At 52.5% G+C, this 13597-nt stretch overlaps 1 long non-coding RNA gene and 3 other non-coding genes across 6 annotated transcripts; all 4 read left to right on the forward strand.

Annotated features, from left to right (window-relative positions):
- The first annotated feature begins 314 nt into the window (after positions 1–314).
- LOC134410177 (uncharacterized) lies at positions 315–13229 on the forward strand. 3 transcript variants are annotated; one of them, XR_010026246.1, is made up of 5 exons: positions 315–406; positions 2132–2235; positions 2491–2583; positions 2856–2947; positions 12321–13229. It is a non-coding gene; the product is annotated as an uncharacterized LOC134410177 (long non-coding RNA). The 3 variants fall into 3 exon arrangements; XR_010026247.1 differs by lacking the exon at positions 2856–2947; XR_010026248.1 differs by lacking the exons at positions 2856–2947; positions 12321–13229 and adding an exon at positions 12025–12260.
- On the forward strand, positions 2305–2388 carry LOC134410405 (small nucleolar RNA SNORD60). The gene has a single exon (XR_010026256.1). It is a non-coding gene; the product is annotated as a small nucleolar RNA SNORD60 (small nucleolar RNA).
- On the forward strand, positions 2670–2753 carry LOC134410406 (small nucleolar RNA SNORD60). The gene has a single exon (XR_010026257.1). It is a non-coding gene; the product is annotated as a small nucleolar RNA SNORD60 (small nucleolar RNA).
- On the forward strand, positions 12135–12218 carry LOC134410407 (small nucleolar RNA SNORD60). Its single transcript, XR_010026258.1, has one exon. It is a non-coding gene; the product is annotated as a small nucleolar RNA SNORD60 (small nucleolar RNA).
- Positions 13230–13597: the final 368 nt, after the last annotated feature.

A 13597-nucleotide genomic window follows, 5' to 3' on the forward strand; every position in this document is an offset into this window, starting at 1 on the left:
TCCATCGACCCGGTTTTCCGCCCACCCCTGACCACGAGACGCGCCGGGTCATCCAATCAAATAGCCCGGACAGAGTGGGGTGGGGAGGTGGGGAAAGAAAACGAAATAGACGTAGCGTAGAATGGCGGGTGGTATCGGCCAATAGAAAGAGCGTAAGAAGGGTTGTGAGAGATAATTGGCCACAAAGGGACAGGAATGATGCGGTTGGCTAGTTTCGTGACCCAGAGCTAGCCAATAGGAAAGCACCAGACATTTTGGACGATGTAAGGATCTGATATTAAGAACAGAAAAGGCGCCAGGCGGGGTCAGACCGAGCGGCGCACGCGGCGGGAGAAGCACTGGCACCTTCCGGCCCATGTTCCCCAGCAACTGGCGCTCTCAGGCTTACTGCCTCGGATGCTTGGAGGTATTGCGGCTGCTGGGCCTTTTCGTGTGTGTGTCGGGGGGCGGGGCGGGAGGCGTTATTATCTGAATGCTCTTGTTCCCTTAACTAGAATTCACCTCTGTGGCTCTTTTATTTGGGGGCGGGCGGGGCGGAAGGCTTAATAAAGATTAGAGGCGCCAGAAATGACTTCATAATTCATAAATTAGCCGAGCCGCTTCGACCGTTGGGGCTTTGCGGCTTCTCTCAGCGCGGGCGCGGCGGGGTCCTGGGCCCCCCCGCCGCCGCCCGCGTGGCTTCAAGGCCTCCCCTCCCCCTCCCCCGGTGTAGCCCTGTGGGCCAAAGGTCCAAAGTCCTTCAGCTGCATAGATGTCAGTCAGCTATTTATTTATTACATTTATATACCGCCCCACAGCCGAAGCTCTCTGGGCGGTTTACAACAATTAAAAATAGTAAACATTAAAAGTATACAAAAAATTTAAAAACTATAAAGTAACTCTTGCTTTACCTCTCAATAAAAGCCGTGCAAAAGTGCGACGCTAACAAATAAAAAAAAGGGCGCTGCAACACGCAGCAGCAGCATCAACGTGGCGCGCGGCCCTGCCTCGGAAAGAGGCGCCTGGAAGGACCAAGTGGGTGTAAAACAGCTGCTGTAACCCACAGAGCGGGGCCCGCACCCTCCTCGCTTGTGTGGGCCTGAGGCAAAAGGCATCACGTGGACGCGTTTTGGGAATCCTGCCCGCTTCTCCATCTCAGAATTGACTCGGCTGGACAGCCACACGCACCTGGAGGACAATTTATTTATTTATTTATTACATTTTTATACCGCCCAATAGCCGAAGCTCTCTGGGTGGTTCACAAAAATTAAAAGCACAATAAAACAACCAACAGGTTAAAAGCACAAATACAAAATACAGTATAAAAAGCACAACCAGGATAAAACCACGCAGCAAAATTGATAAAAGATTAAAATATAGAGTTAGAACAGCAAAATTTAAATTTAAGTTAAAATTAAGTGTTAAAATACGGAGAGAATAAAAAGGTCTTCAGCTGGCAACGAAAGCAGTGCAGCGTAGGCGCCAGGCAGACCTCTCTGGGGAGCTCATTCCACAACCGGGGTGCCACAGCGGAGAAAGTGGCATCACAAAATTCCCATCACTCCAGCCAGGCTGGCTGGGGATGATGGGAGTTGTACCTCAACTGAGGGTCATCCCCATCCAGGGTGCTGTGTGAATCATCATCATCATCTTACCCGCCTCTCCATCTTGATCGAGGCAGGGAACAACAGTAAATACAAAATACATAAAACTGAATTAAGATAGTTTGTTTATTTTATTATTGCATTTATATCCCACCTTTTTTCCTCCAAAGAACCCAAGGCGGCATGCATAATCTTCCTCTCTATTTAATCCTCACAACAACCCTTGATAGCATTAAAAAAAGCTATCAAAACTAATCTCTTCCGGCAGGCCTATCCAATAGAATTTTAGTATGCTTTTAGGATGTTTTTTAACAGTGTATACTATGATTTTAATTAGTATTTTATGCTTGCTGTTGTTCCCCACCTCGATCCAATCGGAGACACGGGTAAGAAATAATTTTTTATTATGAACCCTGTGAGATAGGTTGGGCTGAAAGTCTGTGACTCTCACCCAGTGGGTTTCCAAGGCCAAGTGGGGACTAGAGCCCCGGATCTCCCAATTTCCAGTCCAGCACTTTAGCCACTATACCAGTTGGGTCTTTCTGCAGTGATCCAGGATGTCTTCGAAGACAGGAAGGAAGCTGTGAACTCACTCCCCCCCCCCTTTACAGACATGTTTCGTGTTACTGAGTGATCTGAAAGGTTTGTAGAGGTGAGCTTAAGATGTGACTTTGTAAAATAAGGGTTGGGACTTTCCTAGGCCTGTGGAACTGCATATATCAGCCAGTGATGAGCTCTCTTAATTTTCTGACACCTCGTATGAAAACTGGTTTCAGTTTCTGATTACGAGCATGAGCTGAGGCTTAAGAGTTGCTTCCAGGGAATAATAGGTAATTTTTCCTGTTTGTTTAGTAAATTTAAGATGTGTGGTTGGCACTCAATGCTGTTCCCTTTTTTTCCTTTTCAGGAAGCAGACGGAAACAGAAGATGACAAGTTTTCTTAGAAATTAACCTTTATTAATCAAGAAAGTAAAATGAAGGCTTGCTACACACTCCTATGGTAAGGCTAAATAGCTGTTAACAAAAAACATGAGTAAAATCCAACAGAAATCCTACAAAGTGTAGATCCATCAAAATGTATATACCAGCCAGTGATGAGCTCTCTTAATTTTCTGACACCTCGTATGAAAACTGGTTTCAGTTTCTGATTACGAGCATGAGCTGAGGCTTAAGAGTTGCTTCCAGGGAATAATAGGTAATTTTTCCTGTTTGTTTAGAAAATTTAAGATGTGTGGTTGGCACTCAATGCTGTTCCCTTTTTTTCCTTTTCAGGAAGCAGACGGGAACAGAAGATGACAAGTTTTCTTAGAAATTAACCTTTATTAATCAAGAAAGTAAATGAAGGCTTGCTACACACTCCTATGGTAAGGCTAAATAGCTGGTCCAGTAATGTGGGGAAACAGTTGCTTTGGAATAGAAGCATGAAATTTGGGTTAAATTGTCATGCAGACCAAAATTTGACATGACCTTGATTTGTCACAGGTGTGTTGTGCAGTCACAAGAGTACCTGTATGGTTAGGGTAAATAGGTCAGACTGTATTCTAACTTAACAAAAACTATGAGTAAAATCCAACAGAAATCCTACTTAGAGTAGATCCATCAAAACAAATAGGAGTTTCAAATTTCAGTGGCAGGAGACGTAGGGTTTGAATTGCTGGCAACAGAGACTTCTCTCCCCATCTAAATATTGCTCAAAAATACGTTCTCTGACTTTTAATTGAAAAGGGTTGTTGGTATTTGTTGCTGTTAAATATTTAGAATTATATTTTAATGTTAGAAATTACCTACCATCCAAGTAGGAGAGTGGCTGAAGGACTGAGTGTGCAGTGAAGGGCTAGAGGAGAGGCATGAAGGGCTAGAGGAGAGTGGCTGAAGGACTGAGCGTGCAGTGAAGGGCTAGAGGAGAGGCATGAAGGGCTAGAGGAGAGTGGCTGAAGGACTGAGCGTGCAGTGAAGGCCTAGAGGAGAGGCATGAAGGGCTAGAGGAGAGTGGCTGAAGGACTGAGAGTGCAGTGAAGGGCTAGAGGAGAGTGGCTGAAGGACTGAGCGTGCAGTGAAGGGCTAGAGGAGAGGCATGAAGGGCTAGAGGAGAGTGGCTGAAGGACTGAGCGTGCAGTGAAGGGCTAGAGAAGGGTGGCTGAAGGACTGAGTGTGCAGTGAAGAGCTAGAGGAGAGGCATGAAGGGCTAGAGGAGAGTGGCTGAAGGACTGAACGTGCAGTGAAGGGCTAGAGGAGAGTGCCTGAAGGACTGAGCGTGCAGTGAAGGGCTAGAGGAGACGCATGAAGGGCTAGAGGAGAGTGGCTGAAGGACTGAGCGTGCAGTGAAGGGCTAGAGGAGAGGCATGAAGGGCTAGAGGAGAGTGGCTGAAGGACTGAGCGTGCAGTGAAGGGCTAGAGGAGAGTGGCTGAACGACTGAGCGTGCAGTGAAGGGCTAGAGGGGAGGCATGAAGGGCTAGAGGAGGGTGGCTGAAGGACTGAGCGTGCAGTGAAGGGCTAGAGGAGAGGCATGAAGGGCTAGAGGAGAGTGGCTGAAGGACTGAGCGTGCAGTGAAGGGCTAGAGGAGAGGCATGAAGGGCTAGAGGAGGGTGGCTGAAGGACTGAGCGTGCAGTGAAGGGCTAGAGGAGAGGCATGAAGGGCTAGAGGAGAGTGGCTGAAGGACTGAGCGTGCAGTGAAGGGCTAGAGGAGAGGCATGAAGGGCTAGAGGAGAGTGGCTGAAGGACTGAGCGTGCAGTGAAGGGCTAGAGGAGAGGCATGAAGGGCTAGAGGAGAGTGGCTGAAGGACTGAGCGTGCAGTGAAGGCCTAGAGGAGAGGCATGAAGGGCTAGAGGAGAGTGTCTGAAGGACTGAGAGTGCAGTGAAGGGCTAGAGGAGAGTGGCTGAAGGACTGAGCGTGCAGTGAAGGGCTAGAGGAGAGGCATGAAGGGCTAGAGGAGAGTGGCTGAAGGACTGAGCGTGCAGTGAAGGGCTAGAGGAGAGTGGCTGAAGGACTGAGCGTGCAGTGAAGGGCTAGAGGAGAGGCATGAAGGGCTAGAGGAGGGTGGCTGAAGGACTGAGCGTGCAGTGAAGGGCTAGAGGAGAGGCATGAAGGGCTAGAGGAGAGTGGCTGAAGGACTGAGCGTGCAGTGAAGGGCTAGAGGAGAGGCATGAAGGGCTAGAGGAGAGTGGCTGAAGGACTGAGCGTGCAGTGAAGGGCTAGAGGAGAGGCATGAAGGGCTAGAGGAGGGTGGCTGAAGGACTGAGCGTGCAGTGAAGGGCTAGAGGAGAGTGGCTGAAGGACTGAGCGTGCAGTGAAGGGCTAGAGGAGAGGCATGAAGGGCTAGAGGAGAGTGGCTGAAGGACTGAGCGTGCAGTGAAGGGCTAGAGGAGAGGCATGAAGGGCTAGAGGAGAGTGGCTGAAGGACTGAGCGTGCAGTGAAGGGCTAGAGGAGAGTGGCTGAAGGACTGAGCGTGCAGTGAAGGGCTAGAGGAGAGTGGCTGAAGGACTGAGCGTGCAGTGAAGGGCTAGAGGAGAGGCATGAAGGGCTAGTGGAGAGTGGCTGAAGGACTGAGCGTGCAGTGAAGGGCTAGAGGAGAGGCATGAAGGGCTAGAGGAGAGTGGCTGAAGGACTGAGCGAGCAGTGAAGGGCTAGAGGAGAGTGGCTGAAGGACTGAGCGTGCAGTGAAGGGCTAGAGGAGAGTGGCTGAAGGACTGAGCGTGCAGTGAAGGGCTAGAGGAGAGGCATGAAGGGCTAGAGGAGAGTGTCTGAAGGACTGAGAGTGCAGTGAAGGGCTAGAGGAGAGTGGCTGAAGGACTGAGCGTGCAGTGAAGGGCTAGAGGAGAGGCATGAAGGGCTAGAGGAGAGTGGCTGAAGGACTGAGCGTGCAGTGAAGGGCTAGAGGAGAGTGGCTGAAGGACTGAGCGTGCAGTGAAGGGCTAGAGGAGAGGCATGAAGGGCTAGAGGAGGGTGGCTGAAGGACTGAGCGTGCAGTGAAGGGCTAGAGGAGAGGCATGAAGGGCTAGAGGAGAGTGGCTGAAGGACTGAGCGTGCAGTGAAGGGCTAGAGGAGAGGCATGAAGGGCTAGAGGAGAGTGGCTGAAGGACTGAGCGTGCAGTGAAGGGCTAGAGGAGAGGCATGAAGGGCTAGAGGAGGGTGGCTGAAGGACTGAGCGTGCAGTGAAGGGCTAGAGGAGAGTGGCTGAAGGACTGAGCGTGCAGTGAAGGGCTAGAGGAGAGGCATGAAGGGCTAGAGGAGAGTGGCTGAAGGACTGAGCGTGCAGTGAAGGGCTAGAGGAGAGGCATGAAGGGCTAGAGGAGAGTGGCTGAAGGACTGAGCGTGCAGTGAAGGGCTAGAGGAGAGTGGCTGAAGGACTGAGCGTGCAGTGAAGGGCTAGAGGAGAGTGGCTGAAGGACTGAGCGTGCAGTGAAGGGCTAGAGGAGAGGCATGAAGGGCTAGTGGAGAGTGGCTGAAGGACTGAGCGTGCAGTGAAGGGCTAGAGGAGAGGCATGAAGGGCTAGAGGAGAGTGGCTGAAGGACTGAGCGAGCAGTGAAGGGCTAGAGGAGAGTGGCTGAAGGACTGAGCGTGCAGTGAAGGGCTAGAGGAGAGTGGCTGAAGGACTGAGCGTGCAGTGAAGGGCTAGAGGAGAGTGGCTGAAGGACTGAGCGTGCAGTGAAGGGCTAGAGGAGAGGCATGAAGGGCTAGTGGAGAGTGGCTGAAGGACTGAGCGTGCAGTGAAGGGCTAGAGGAGAGGCATGAAGGGCTAGAGGAGAGTGGCTGAAGGACTGAGCGAGCAGTGAAGGGCTAGAGGAGAGTGGCTGAAGGACTGAGCGTGCAGTGAAGGGCTAGAGGAGAGTGGCTGAACGACTGAGCGTGCAGTGAAGGGCTAGAGGGGAGGCATGAAGGGCTAGAGGAGGGTGGCTGAAGGACTGAGCGTGCAGTGAAGGGCTAGAGGAGAGGCATGAAGGGCTAGAGGAGGGTGGCTGAAGGACTGAGCGTGCAGTGAAGGGCTAGAGGAGAGGCATGAAGGGCTAGAGGAGAGTGGCTGAAGGACTGAGCGTGCAGTGAAGGGCTAGAGGAGAGGCATGAAGGGCTAGAGGAGAGTGGCTGAAGGACTGAGCGTGCAGTGAAGGGCTAGAGGAGAGGCATGAAGGGCTAGAGGAGGGTGGCTGAAGGACTGAGCGTGCAGTGAAGGGCTAGAGGAGAGGCATGAAGGGCTAGAGGAGGGTGGCTGAAGGACTGAGCGTGCAGTGAAGGGCTAGAGGAGAGGCATGAAGGGCTAGAGGAGAGTGGCTGAAGGACTGAGCGTGCAGTGAAGGGCTAGAGGAGAGGCATGAAGGGCTAGAGGAGAGTGGCTGAAGGACTGAGCGTGCAGTGAAGGGCTAGAGGAGAGGCATGAAGGGCTAGAGGAGGGTGGCTGAAGGACTGAGCGTGCAGTGAAGGGCTAGAGGAGAGGCATGAAGGGCTAGAGGAGGGTGGCTGAAGGACTGAGCGTGCAGTGAAGGGCTAGAGGAGAGGCATGAAGGGCTAGAGGAGAGTGGCTGAAGGACTGAGCGTGCAGTGAAGGGCTAGAGGAGAGGCATGAAGGGCTAGAGGAGAGTGGCTGAAGGACTGAGCGTGCAGTGAAGGGCTAGAGGAGAGGCATGAAGGGCTAGTGGAGAGTGGCTGAAGGACTGAGCGTGCAGTGAAGGGCTAGAGGAGGGTGGCTGAAGGACTGAGTGTGCAGTGAAGAGCTAGAGGAGAGGCATGAAGGGCTAGAGGAGAGTGGCTGAAGGACTGAGCGTGCAGTGAAGGGCTAGAGGAGAGTGGCTGAAGGACTGAGCGTGCAGTGAAGGGCTAGAGGAGAGGCATGAAGGGCTAGAGGAGAGTGGCTGAAGGACTGAGCGTGCAGTGAAGGGCTAGAGGAGAGGCATGAAGGGCTAGTGGAGAGTGGCTGAAGGACTGAGCGTGCAGTGAAGGGCTAGAGGAGAGTGGCTGAAGGACTGAGCGTGCAGTGAAGGGCTAGAGGAGAGTGGCTGAAGGACTGAGCGTGCAGTGAAGGGCTAGAGGAGAGGCATGAAGGGCTAGAGGAGAGTGGCTGAAGGACTGAGCGTGCAGTGAAGGGCTAGAGGAGAGGCATGAAGGGCTAGAGGAGGGTGGCTGAAGGACTGAGCGTGCAGTGAAGGGCTAGAGGAGAGGCATGAAGGGCTAGAGGAGAGTGGCTGAAGGACTGAGCGTGCAGTGAAGGGCTAGAGGAGAGGCATGAAGGGCTAGAGGAGAGTGGCTGAAGGACTGAGCGTGCAGTGAAGGGCTAGAGGAGAGGCATGAAGGGCTAGAGGAGAGTGGCTGAAGGACTGAGCGTGCAGTGAAGGCCTAGAGGAGAGGCATGAAGGGCTAGAGGAGAGTGTCTGAAGGACTGAGAGTGCAGTGAAGGGCTAGAGGAGAGTGGCTGAAGGACTGAGCGTGCAGTGAAGGGCTAGAGGAGAGGCATGAAGGGCTAGAGGAGAGTGGCTGAAGGACTGAGCGTGCAGTGAAGGGCTAGAGGAGAGTGGCTGAAGGACTGAGCGTGCAGTGAAGGGCTAGAGGAGAGGCATGAAGGGCTAGAGGAGGGTGGCTGAAGGACTGAGCGTGCAGTGAAGGGCTAGAGGAGAGGCATGAAGGGCTAGAGGAGAGTGGCTGAAGGACTGAGCGTGCAGTGAAGGGCTAGAGGAGAGGCATGAAGGGCTAGAGGAGAGTGGCTGAAGGACTGAGCGTGCAGTGAAGGGCTAGAGGAGAGGCATGAAGGGCTAGAGGAGGGTGGCTGAAGGACTGAGCGTGCAGTGAAGGGCTAGAGGAGAGTGGCTGAAGGACTGAGCGTGCAGTGAAGGGCTAGAGGAGAGGCATGAAGGGCTAGAGGAGAGTGGCTGAAGGACTGAGCGTGCAGTGAAGGGCTAGAGGAGAGGCATGAAGGGCTAGAGGAGAGTGGCTGAAGGACTGAGCGTGCAGTGAAGGGCTAGAGGAGAGTGGCTGAAGGACTGAGCGTGCAGTGAAGGGCTAGAGGAGAGGCATGAAGGGCTAGTGGAGAGTGGCTGAAGGACTGAGCGTGCAGTGAAGGGCTAGAGGAGAGGCATGAAGGGCTAGAGGAGGGTGGCTGAAGGACTGAGCGTGCAGTGAAGGGCTAGAGGAGAGGCATGAAGGGCTAGAGGAGAGTGGCTGAAGGACTGAGCGTGCAGTGAAGGGCTAGAGGAGAGGCATGAAGGGCTAGAGGAGAGTGGCTGAAGGACTGAGCGTGCAGTGAAGGGCTAGAGGAGAGGCATGAAGGGCTAGAGGAGAGTGGCTGAAGGACTGAGCGTGCAGTGAAGGGCTAGAGGAGAGGCATGAAGGGCTAGAGGAGGGTGGCTGAAGGACTGAGCGTGCAGTGAAGGGCTAGAGGAGAGGCATGAAGGGCTAGAGGAGAGTGGCTGAAGGACTGAGCGTGCAGTGAAGGGCTAGAGGAGAGGCATGAAGGGCTAGAGGAGAGTGGCTGAAGGACTGAGCGTGCAGTGAAGGCCTAGAGGAGAGGCATGAAGGGCTAGAGGAGAGTGTCTGAAGGACTGAGAGTGCAGTGAAGGGCTAGAGGAGAGTGGCTGAAGGACTGAGCGTGCAGTGAAGGGCTAGAGGAGAGGCATGAAGGGCTAGAGGAGAGTGGCTGAAGGACTGAGCGTGCAGTGAAGGGCTAGAGGAGAGTGGCTGAAGGACTGAGCGTGCAGTGAAGGGCTAGAGGAGAGGCATGAAGGGCTAGAGGAGGGTGGCTGAAGGACTGAGCGTGCAGTGAAGGGCTAGAGGAGAGGCATGAAGGGCTAGAGGAGAGTGGCTGAAGGACTGAGCGTGCAGTGAAGGGCTAGAGGAGAGGCATGAAGGGCTAGAGGAGAGTGGCTGAAGGACTGAGCGTGCAGTGAAGGGCTAGAGGAGAGGCATGAAGGGCTAGAGGAGGGTGGCTGAAGGACTGAGCGTGCAGTGAAGGGCTAGAGGAGAGTGGCTGAAGGACTGAGCGTGCAGTGAAGGGCTAGAGGAGAGGCATGAAGGGCTAGAGGAGAGTGGCTGAAGGACTGAGCGTGCAGTGAAGGGCTAGAGGAGAGGCATGAAGGGCTAGAGGAGAGTGGCTGAAGGACTGAGCGTGCAGTGAAGGGCTAGAGGAGAGGCATGAAGGGCTAGAGGAGAGTGGCTGAAGGACTGAGCGTGCAGTGAAGGGCTAGAGGAGAGGCATGAAGGGCTAGTGGAGAGTGGCTGAAGGACTGAGCGTGCAGTGAAGGGCTAGAGGAGGGTGGCTGAAGGACTGAGTGTGCAGTGAAGAGCTAGAGGAGAGGCATGAAGGGCTAGAGGAGAGTGGCTGAAGGACTGAGCGTGCAGTGAAGGGCTAGAGGAGAGGCATGAAGGGCTAGAGGAGAGTGGCTGAAGGACTGAGCGTGCAGTGAAGGGCTAGAGGAGAGGCATGAAGGGCTAGAGGAGAGTGGCTGAAGGACTGAGCGTGCAGTGAAGGGCTAGAGGAGAGGCATGAAGGGCTAGTGGAGAGTGGCTGAAGGACTGAGCGTGCAGTGAAGGGCTAGAGGAGAGTGGCTGAAGGACTGAGCGTGCAGTGAAGGGCTAGAGGAGAGTGGCTGAAGGACTGAGCGTGCAGTGAAGGGCTAGAGGAGAGTGGCTGAAGGACTGAGCGTGCAGTGAAATGCTAGAGGGGAGGCATGAAGGGCTAGAGGAGGGTGGCTGAAGGACTGAGCGTGCAGTGAAGGGCTAGAGGAGAGGCATGAAGGGCTAGAGGAGAGTGGCTGAAGGACTGAGCGTGCAGTGAAGGGCTAGAGGAGAGGCATGAAGGGCTAGAGGAGAGTGGCTGAAGGACTGAGCGTGCAGTGAAGGGCTAGAGGAGAGGCATGAAGGGCTAGAGGAGAGTGGCTGAAGGACTGAGCGTGCAGTGAAGGGCTAGAGGAGAGGCATGAAGGGCTAGAGGAGAGTGGCTGAAGGACTGAGCGTGCAGTGAAGGGCTAGAGGAGAGGCATGAAGGGCTAGTGGAGAGTGGCTGAAGGACTGAGCGTGCAGTGAAGGGCTAGAGGAGGGTGGCTGAAGGACTGAGTGTGCAGTGAAGAGCTAGAGGAGAGGCATGAAGGGCTAGAGGAGAGTGGCTGAAGGACTGAGCGTGCAGTGAAGGGCTAGAGGAGAGGCATGAAGGGCTAGAGGAGAGTGGCTGAAGGACTGAGCGTGCAGTGAAGGGCTAGAGGAGAGGCATGAAGGGCTAGAGGAGAGTGGCTGAAGGACTGAGCGTGCAGTGAAGGGCTAGAGGAGAGGCATGAAGGGCTAGAGGAGAGTGGCTGAAGGACTGAGCGTGCAGTGAAGGGCTAGAGGAGAGGCATGAAGGGCTAGTGGAGAGTGGCTGAAGGACTGAGCGTGCAGTGAAGGGCTAGAGGAGAGTGGCTGAAGGACTGAGCGTGCAGTGAAGGGCTAGAGGAGAGTGGCTGAAGGACTGAGCGTGCAGTGAAGGGCTAGAGGAGAGGCATGAAGGGCTAGTGGAGAGTGGCTGAAGGACTGAGCGTGCAGTGAAGGGCTAGAGGAGAGGCATGAAGGGCTAGAGGAGAGTGGCTGAAGGACTGAGCGTGCAGTGAAGGGCTAGAGGAGAGTGGCTGAAGGACTGAGCGTGCAGTGAAGGGCTAGAGGAGAGTGGCTGAACGACTGAGCGTGCAGTGAAGGGCTAGAGGAGAGGCATGAAGGGCTAGAGGAGGGTGGCTGAAGGACTGAGCGTGCAGTGAAGGGCTAGAGGAGAGGCATGAAGGGCTAGAGGAGAGTGGCTGAAGGACTGAGCGTGCAGTGAAGGGCTAGAGGAGAGGCATGAAGGGCTAGAGGAGGGTGGCTGAAGGACTGAGCGTGCAGTGAAGGGCTAGAGGAGAGGCATGAAGGGCTAGAGGAGAGTGGCTGAAGGACTGAGCGTGCAGTGAAGGGCTAGAGGAGAGGCATGAAGGGCTAGAGGAGAGTGGCTGAAGGACTGAGCGTGCAGTGAAGGGCTAGAGGAGAGGCATGAAGGGCTAGAGGGGAGTGGCTGAAGGACTGAGCGTGCAGTGAAGGGCTAGAGAGGCATGAAGGACTAGAGGAGGGTGGCTGAAGGACTGAGCGTGCAGTACACGTACTGATAGCTCTCTTATCTGTTTTTTAACCAAAAGGCAGATGATAGCTGTTTTCTCTTGAGACTGCAGTTTCCAACTGTAGTGAGGTAATATTAAGCAGAGGGAGCATGGCATATTGCTGGGGTCCCGGAATGAAATGCCGGCTAGATTTATGGCTTGATTTATTCTTCACACGATTTAAACCCTGAAGTGGTTCCTGTATCTTTGAGAGAAGGGAATGTACAGCTTGTTGAAACTTTTCTGGTTGCTTCTGCATCACTTGGCAACAACCTCCAGGTTTCTGGCCCTGCTTAAAGCTATTTGTGACAAACTTGTTTTTCTGAATGTTGACAGCTTGCCTTCCCCTCCCGCTTTACAGATATGCTTCGTGTTACTGAGTGATCTGAAAGGTTTGTAGAGGTGAGCCTAAGATGTGACTTTGTAAAATAAGGGCGGGAACTTTCCTAGGCCTGTGGAACTGCATACACCAGCCAGTGATGAGCTCTCTTAATTTTCTGACACCTCGTATGAAAACTGGTTTCAGTTTCTGATTACGAGCATGAGCTGAGGCTTAAGAGTTGCTTCTAGGGAATAAAAGGTAATTTTTCCTGTTTGTTTAGAAAATTTAAGATGTGTGGTTGGAACTCAATGCTGTTCCCTTTTTTTTCTTTCCAGAAAGCAGGCGATAGCTGTTTTCTCTCGAGACTGCACTTTCCAACTATAGTAAGGTAATACCAAACAGGGAGCGTGGCATATTGCAGGGGTCCCAACCTTCTTTGGCCTGTAGGTGCATTTGGAATCCATTGGCACCAGTGACAGAATTGCCATCATGGGCATGGCTACTCACAGAATGGCTGCTGTTGCAGTGCGGGGGCAGAGAGACAGGCATCTGCTAAGTGACAATAGATGGCAGCTTCTCATGGAGTTTCAGTTGATAAGTTCTATTCAATATGTAGTGTTCAGCCTCCCTACTGAGTCCCTTGTGCACTGCCATATTTGGCTGGTGATCTCAAATTTGAATTTTTTGGTTTTTTGCTGACTTTGAAAGAATTTATGTTAGTTAGGTGTCGGCTATTTCCAGGGATGTCTGGTGTTCCTGCCCTAATGAGAATTCCCCTCCTCTAAGGCCTTTCGAACCCCCAAGCAGGACCCACCTTTTCTCACACTTGGTTTTGCTGCCCTCAGAGGGTCTCTTGGGCTCAACCCTTACTCGGTCCTCTCTCTGTGCTTTCACCTTGCATTCTGTCTTCATTACCTCCCTTATGCAGTCACAAGCAGGAGGTGTCGGATGTTATAAACGAAGCTTTATTATTTACAACAAATAAGTTGTTGAATAAACAAGCAACTCTTAAATGGCTCTATCAACATAATACTCCAACCATGTTATCGGTACCACTTGGGATGGGTTCGAATATGATTTTTTGGCAAGGTATGGATGCCTAAAGATGGAAAATATGTGATAGCAAGTCATAACTCTTTGCCTTTTGTGTGTTACCATTCCACTCCCAAGAAACCTTGATGTAAATGGAATTTTTTTTATAATGTTTAATATTGTGACTTTTATTAAACATAACAATTACAGTAATTCTGATTATGTAAATTAATAATTATTATAATAATGATGATTATAATAATTACACCATTTAAAATATATAAATGATTTAAGCATTGGGTTTTTTTCTGTTCAGAGCCAGTGGTGAATGACCATGCAGCATCGTGAAGAAGACTGAAACAAGCACATCCTGTCCCTCTGATCCCCAGTGGTCAAATGTCCAACCTGGAGATACGCTGACAAGCCCACAGGACTACTCATCGTGGAAAACTCTGTTAGGGGCAGCTCAAGTAAGGAATCACATTCCACTGTTAGGCATTGCGAGAAATGTGGAAAGCAACACGGTTCCCGAAGTATTTTACCACAGGAAGTGCAGCAAGAGTTAGTGATGTCTGTCTTG

Source organism: Elgaria multicarinata, chromosome 17, assembly GCF_023053635.1.
Source record: "Elgaria multicarinata webbii isolate HBS135686 ecotype San Diego chromosome 17, rElgMul1.1.pri, whole genome shotgun sequence".
NCBI lineage: Eukaryota > Metazoa > Chordata > Lepidosauria > Squamata > Anguidae > Elgaria > Elgaria multicarinata.